The sequence below is a fragment of the Rhodnius prolixus genome, unplaced genomic scaffold (genome assembly GCF_049639745.1).
Source record: "Rhodnius prolixus isolate KJV_2025 unplaced genomic scaffold, Rpr scaffold_2, whole genome shotgun sequence".
In the NCBI taxonomy this organism is placed as follows: Eukaryota; Metazoa; Arthropoda; class Insecta; order Hemiptera; family Reduviidae; genus Rhodnius; species Rhodnius prolixus.
In genome coordinates, this window is record NW_027411592.1 from 15239842 (window position 1) to 15248590 (window position 8749).

Genomic DNA, 8749 nt, shown 5'->3' on the forward strand with positions numbered 1-8749 from the left:
CTAAACATAAACAGTAAGCTTATGATTGCTCTGAATATTCGAACATGCACTTCAGACCTCTGATTTATTTCTTCGCAGTAGGTTTTGCAACGCAATTAGTTCTCTTGAAATCTTAATGTGACTGAAAGTAATATCTGCAATTTAGAGAAAAAGCTTGGAACTACTGTGGAAACTAAAACTCAGGAATCTGGTCCTAAGTCACTCGATTCAGAAACTTGAAGCGCACATCGCACTGAAAAGTAAAAAATGCTCGGAGTTTTTACCTATGCCAATGAAATGAACCTAAGAAGAACGCCTTAAATTAATATAAATAAATAAATAAAAGAATTTGCCTGTCTTCACTTATGACATTACATTAGTATGTATACTCGTAGAAATATAGAAACTGAAATGAATCTGTATAGAATCTCTAGTTTACACATATTCTGATAGAAAGCGCTCCTAGTCCCCTTTTTGGAAATCTATTAATTGGTTTTATCTCGCAAACATGTCTAAAACCTCTTGTATACCTACAACTTGTTATAAAAAACTAAAAAAAAAATTAAATTAATTTTTTAATTAAATTAATTAAATGAGATTTTAGATGTAAGTTCTAAAGTTAGCAGAAAATGTATTTTTTAACTCATTAAAAACTTCTTAGGGAGTGTTATCACTGGGTAACTTCTCCCCTCAATTAGTGAGTTTGTATTGGTATCAGCTATTGACATTGTTACTAATAGTGTATCTATGCACGTGTCATCCCAGCTCGAGTAGTATTTGGAAATAAGAAGATCTATGATAGTGGGCGCTAATGACCAAGATGTTGATGCGCCGAAAAAAAAAAAAAAAAAAAATAGTGTATCCAACGCTGGTGTAACTTAACAAATAAAAAAAAAATTAAAAACAAGTTTTGATTGAAATAGGTACTTTTAGAATTGTGTAATTCAAATTTTTCTTTGAACTTTGTAGTGACTTACTTAGTTCATTTTGAAAACAAACATTAATGACGTTGACAATTTTTATTAACTTTATTATTCACAAACATCTTGTGCGTTACAGTTGTACCGAAATTTCTTAAAGAAATTTACTTAAAAAACCTCTAATAACAAAAAGTAAGTTCATTAAGGTAGCATTTTTGGTTCATCAATTTTCTTCAAGCTTGAATTTTTCTATATTAAATTCCACACACACACAAACTGACCAATTTCTAAAAACTAGATTTTTCGAAGTTACCGTTCTCAAACTAAAATAAAAACTCAAAATGAAAATTCAAAGAAATGAAAATCTAGGCGAATGAGAAAGTAAAAATCTGGTGCTAACACTCATACGACTTTCTCTTGCCGCAATTAATGGAATTACAAGTTTTTTTGAAATAACCAATTAAAAAAAATCGTTGGAGCCATTTTAATAATAATAATATGCATATATTGGTTTCATGACCGTAAATTGTTAAACTTAGGATGGAAGATTTGCGAGGAATCGGTCAAATAAAACAACTCGTCTCTTTGCCAACGTTTCGACAAATATATTGCCCTCTTCAGGGCCTGGATATCACAAATACAAAACATTTGTCGAAACGTTGGCAAAGAGACGAGTTGTTTTATTTGACCGATTCCTCGCATATCTTCCATCCTAAGTTTAATAATAATCATCATAAATTATTCAATACAGTGCCACTTGTGGATAGCTTTTTCTTTCCGAAAGCTTTTAGCTGAGAAATCAGAAAAAAGTATTTTTTTTTTAATTTTCAGAATTTGGTTTAACTCTAGGAAGAGAACATATTATTATCATCCTGTTTTCCCTTTGCAACTGTCCTAAGGATCAGCTAACAGAGTCAAACTGAAGACTTTCCCACATTCGGGATTGAGGCAATCCTCAATGTTAACCGTTGTGATCGAGGGAGGCAATGGAAGGCACCCTAAGATATCTAGAAAAGGCGTTAGAGCGGCGGGGTGCAATGATATGAGCGGTTGGATAGTTCTGGCAGCCGGCTCCTCGCTCTTCTTAGATTTTCGTCAGTATAGTTGTACCAGAGTATCAAGTGGTTTCCTAAGTTTAAGCTCTGCACAACATCCGTTTCAAAACCAAATTTTTTTTTTTTTACACTTTTAAGACTTTATTTTATTCCAATTATTTCAATACAATAATTGTGTCTACCTTTCCATTACCATTTTCTATTTTTACTGAATTTTACTGAAACTGTTTGTTTTCTGTCTAAGGCGTAATTATTTAGCAAAATTTCCATACAACAATTAAACTGCTAAACACTGCACCTTCTCACTGCGCCACCGACAAATTAATAAATATGTTTTCAAGTTACTTCTATCTTATGAACAACTAAAATATGATAAATTTATTACCTTATACAGGGTGAGCACGAAGAAGAGGTCGAAACTTCTGGAGGTGATTCAGCAGCTCAAATGCAACAAAAATATTCTATTCACTATGGTCCGATTCTCAATAGTGTCCAGGAAATTTTCATTTTTAACTTTTCCGTCGATATTCACGTTTTTCACCATAAATGACCTCCATTATGTCACTAAAATAAGTTGCACAAACAATTGTAGTCAAGAAATTAAAAATTCGCCACAATTCTTTCCCACTTCCTTGTTTGAATAGTTCCAACAATTTTAGCTAGGCACCTACGTATTCTACTTTTTTCTACGGCGTTTTGTTGCTACTTTATTTTTTACTTCCGTTTATTTAAATAATGATTGTTAAAAACTAAAATGGTCACTTTTCTTTTTGTTCTTTAACCAAAACACTTTTCTTTTTGTTCTTTATCCAAAAATTGACATTTGAGTAAATTATTAGTGAAAAGTCGGTTACGCAAAATCCCAGTTTTCTGCAATTACACCCCTCTATTCGGGGTAGGGTTTCATTAAAAATCAAAAAAATCCATATGACTTGAAGATCAATAAATGCGCAACTTTTTCTGAAATTATGTGATTCCTTGATTCATTAATCATTGAAAAAATGCAGTTGAAAATTTTAACAAAAATCATCGAGATCGAATTTTTTAGACATTAAAGCAAAAATTTCATTGTTATAAGAAACGTTTTGAGGCTCTGGGTTAAGCAGATTTATAGGAAATTTAATGCTCTTTCGTTTGAAAAAAGCAGATTTGTTGAAGGATTAAGGATAGAAAAGTTACGGCCGTTTTTATGGTGAAAAACGCGAATATCGAAGGCAAAGTTAAAAATGCAAATATCTTGGACACTATTGAGAATCGAGCCATAATTAATAGAATATTTTTTGTTGCATTTGAGCTGCTGAATCACCTCCAGAAGTTTCGACCTCTCCTCCGTGACCACCCTGTATATCTGTTTTTTACAAGTTCTTTAGAGACAATTAATATCAAAGCCGAAAAGATGTGATTTGTTGGTCAGAAATTATTATCTCCTGACTCATAGATTACTTAGCACTGGCTACAAAAGAGAGATAAACTTAAGACTAAAAATTTACTCTTATGGTTTTATTTAAAACACAAAATCCATATTAAAATATTTAAGCAATTTGTATATAAATGGCCGTGGTAACATAAGAATGTTTTGAAGTTTATTACACTGACAAATTTTAAGTAAAGTTCATTTTTTTTTTTTTTAGATTTATAATTGAAAATTGTTAATTTAAGTACATAAACTTTTCAATAACAAGATGACTGTCCCGAAATTTGTAAGTACCATCAACTTTAACAGATTATTACAAGAGAACTTACAGTCAGCTAAGAAACAGAAAAAGGAAGAATTAAGAAATTTCATAAGTGGCAAACTCGGTTTACCATCGCAAGTTGTCAACAAAAATTTTAAAGATATGCTTAAAAGGTGCCTTATGAGTGGATTTTTAAATCTTTCAGAAGGTGAAATTGTTATGGACGATATAGAATACCAGAATGTTAAATATTACCTTTGTAGAAAGTGTCTTAGGAAATTTAATAGAGCCAAGAAGTTATTTCGTACACGTTCTTCCCGAGCACGTCAATTTCGAAAAATGACAAAAAAACCTCGGAAAAATCGGCGAAGATAATCAATATAACAAATTAATATAAAAATTTTGTCATTTGTGCTATTAAATAGAAATAAAAATTTTATTTTTTGAAATAGTTATGATTGTCATTAAAAAAAGAATAAATAATTTTACTACTGGTGTGGAAAATTCACTCAGCTTTCTTTCAACCTATAATTCCCGTATGTAAATTTTCTTTTGAATTATAACTTTTGTAACTCGCAGTAACAAACTACGGAAACTATTCTAAGATCAATTTGTAAATGGAACGTATCAAGATCTGATCTGATCAAGAACTGACCTCAAATGAAGAAAAATTTAGATTGTGAGGCCCCAGGCACAGAAAAAAAAAAAAAAAATTGGGCCCTTCTCCTTCTAAAACTATTGTTTAAAAAAATCTGATGTGAACAGGACTTTCTTGTGCTACTTTTCTCGAGGCGTTGGCTTCTAGAAACATTTTAACAATCTCCAAATATCCAGAATGAATTTTCTCTAAAAAAACTATTTAAATAAAAACTAGGAGTTCCTCAAGGGAGTTTTCTCGCTTCAACTCTCTTCCTTGATCTGGTTGATCTTCCATCCTCCATCCCAACAATTCAATTTTGATTCTTATGCCGAAGATACTGCCATCTTAATCCATAAATAGATCCCGTAAATCTTATTCGATCCATCCAGTCTCATCTTCATATCCTAGAACCCTGGTTTCGCAAATACAGAATAAAGATCAACGGGGCCAAATCTCACTTCATAACCATTACCCTCAGTCACAAATTATTCCTGGCCATCTTCCTGAACCAGATTCCTATACCTCTGGCAGATAAAGTGCGATACATCGGACTCTCCCTTGACAAACGCCTCAAGTGACCACACCCGACTCAAGCGACAGGGACTTAACTTACGAATAATATAAAGACTACTCGATAAATGATCCAAATTGACTTTTAAGAACAAAAAACAACAAAGCCGTATAAGGCACATTCTGGACGTACAAACCTGAATTGTGCGGTACAGCTAAGCTCTCCAATCTCAACCGAATCCAAGCCCTCCAATCAAATATATTCCGCACTATCGTTAGCGCATTTTTCTAAGTGACTAATCATAATATCCCTACTGACCTAAATATCCCTTTTGTTCTTGACCTACCCAAATCCCGTTCATTCCAAACTTTCCCAACACTTCATTCCGTTCATAGACAATCTCAAACTACTCTTTGCCTAGATCCTCTGAACCAATGGAAACTTTTTTATAATAAGAATCTTCATAACATAAATATTCTCTTATTTATTCTTTTCTATATTATATATTAATAAAATATACAATCCTCTGAAATATTCCTCTTAAAACGGGATGTGAATATAAACATTTTTTGTGTACCCACACCGCTTTCTACGTATTACTGCAATTCTCAAAGTTTACTCGTTTGTATTTTAACTTAACTCCTTAATTTTAAAGAGAAGAGCGTGTCATACCAGAATCATTTCTTAAAATAAATTATTGAAAAAAGAATTGCAGCATTACATATGTCGCGAATTATATTTTTGAGTTCGGTCAATGAATCACTTTAATTTCGACAAATTTATAATCGTCTCTTTCGAGGAGTTATTGAATGGATTGGTTGTGAGTTACAATTTTATTATGATAACAGATAATGGGATATTTTTATCTGAGTAGACACTAAACGAAAAATCAATTCTACAAACTAGCATTTTCAGAGATTATATTTTGACCAAACTTTCTTACAGGGTTTCCTCGCGGTTCATAAACGAAATATCCAATTTGAACTATCTGAATAAAAATTAAAAATATTGAGAGAAATATATTTTTGTAGAGATCATTGGTAAAAATTTAAGTAATTTTTAAAGATGGTTTATGTATTTTGCTTTTTATGCTTGCTTTGTCGTCCATATCTCCTTTATTAAGAGAACAAATTTAGATGTAAATTATTATTAAAACTGAGTAAAAAGTTGTGGGAAAAAGTGATGGATAATTAAATCCATTAAGAGGGATTTTTGGTATAGAAATTTATCTATCTATCTAATTTTATTTAAAATCTTTTAAATTTAGATTCAAGGGCATCGAATTTGAATTTGAAAATGTTTATTTAAAATTTTTTATACAAATATATTTAAAAGGAGGTTTCAGGCTACATGCCTATATCCTCTCCACAACATATCAATATTTACATTGGACACAAGTCGAACTTAATGCTAAGGCAAAAAATTTAAAAAAAAAAAACCTTACTACATAAGATTAATTAAAGTGCCAAACACAATCAAAGGCTTTTTCCACATCAATCAAAGCCATCCCCGTATGCTTGTTCAGATTAAAGTTGTGCTCTACCAAGTCTGTTACTCTGGCTAACTGGGCAGTAGTCGAATGTCTTGGACGGAAACCAAACTGGCAGGATGATAATAGGCTATTACTGTCAATGAATGAAGTGAGTCTTCTTAAAATAATTTTCTCAGTCAGCTTACTAAGACAAGGAAGTAAGGAGATTGGCCGATAACTGCTTGTTAAAGAGGGGTCTTTACCAGCATCGATAGGTGCTTTGTCTAAGACACCAAAAATAAAAAAAAATTAAATAAAAAAAATCTAAAAACTAGCTTGGTTTACTCACCTAACCAATCAGACATTATATTGCATTTGATATGTCTAACTAAAGTTTTTATGTTTTCTTTGTAATAGTTTGTGAAATGTAAGATTTGTGGAAGTTGAGAAATGAAAATAAATTTGGTTGTTGGAAGTTTGAAATGCCCTTAAGAGAGATATTCGGTAATTTTGGGGCAACAGCATAATTGAATCCGTTTTTTTATATCTGCCATTTAATTCATAAATTATGTTACAATATTTGTTACATATTTTTTCAAGAACCTCAAAAAGTAAATAAAAGTTTCTAAAAAATAGCAGTATAGAGTAAAGAAGTGATAATCTGTAGTATAATTTTTTGTTGTAAGTAACCATTCTTTTGCGTTTATAGAAGTATACATGAACAATAACATCAAAAGAACTGGAATATCTTGTCAAGTATTGATGGATCACGTACCAAGGGCTTTTATCATTTGCTGTTTTTTTCTTTTTCATTTTAATCTGTTGCTATAGAAACAAATCCATAGGAAAGTATTTTTAAGCTGCTTCTTTCTTTAACTGATTTTATCTTAATGAAAGTACAAATAAGTCATTGGAGTTTCTAAATGTCAAGATGTCAAAACTCCATTTTCTTTTAAACTAAATAGCTACGATTTGTTTTAAAGTAAATTTTAAGATGAATTACTTTATTTCTTTTTTTTTAACAACATCGTAAATTAAAGTAAGGTAAAAATTGGGTTAAGTTTTTTTCAGAATTCTAAAACCATTGAAATAACAACTAATAGTAAAATAATGCCTAAATTTCAGGCGAAGAGTTTAATTGCTTTGAAGAGATTTTCTTAATTTGTATTAAAATTATTTTCTGCACTTTTACAAATTGTAAAACCAACGAAATTTAATTGAAAATTAGTAATGAAACCAAGAAATGTCTTACCCAAAAGTTGACGAACTATGTAAATTAAAATCATACAGCTTATTAATTTTTTTAAAATTACAAAATATTTTATTTTTTTTCAAGTTCTTGCAAAATAAGAAATTATATTTTTCTTTAAATTTAGAATAAGTTTATTCACTTATAGATAGCTCTAAACTTGTGATATAGAGCAAGAAGAGATTGGGATATTGACTATTGAAGTTGGCGGAGGTCCGTCAGCAAGTAGAGCTTGTTTGCTCATGTAATGGGAGAAGAAAAGAAGCTGGATGAAGAAGGGAGGAAGTAGAGAAGAACAATAATCGATGGCTGTCCAGAGTTCCCAGTAATGTGGTGTTTCCATTTATCTAACCTATCTCTGGCTGGTTGTCTTCCAACCTGCCAAATGAATAGACGCCACGCACCTTTTTCACCTGTTACACTTGAACAGATTCCACACTTTCTTATAAATTATACATAGCATTCTTCCTGAGTAGCCCCTTCCATCATTCTCCCTGTACACCTTCCTCTTTCCTTTTAACCCTTAGATTGCAAAGGTAAATTAAACTAGCACTCAGGTTAGTCTGGAAGAGTTTTATATTTATTCCTTCAGGGGCGCATCCAGAAGGGTTAGATGCGGTCCGGAAAAAAGATGGCAAAATATAAATTTTCCAATAATATGCTATAAAAATTGTCATTGTAAAGGAGACTATATAAATCAGAGGTTTTTCAAATTGTCTGAAAGATGTGCCCACAACGTGTACATAATAAATTGTCTTCTCTGCCCATCATTAACTCTTAATTTTATAAATAAGTACTTATTCTTACACCAAATTTAAAAGAAATTGCAGTATCATTAATTGCGGTTACTGGCGGTTTGTCTTAGGCAATCGACGAATTTTCAGATGTTGCCCGAAGCTAGCTGATATCATCTGTTTATTTGTTTAAGACTTCGCACTTATTGAAGGCCATAAAAGCACAGTTTCAAGGCAAATAGTCTGCAAATCTTTAAAAGCAAAGTATTAAGAAGATGGTGGCTGTAGGTAATATAGGATTAGTAAACAGTGAAATTTGGGCGAACAGTTGGTCCAATTTGGTTGGACCATGGTTGCCAAATAATTAGAATGCCGAATAGACCATTTCCAAGGCACTGGAATAGTGAAATGGAGGTAGAGGATGTGAAGAGGTCAAGGATGCAGAGCTACTTAAGAAGATTCTTCTTCATAATAAAAACTGGCCGAGTGACAATGACTGTATCAGGAATCTTTC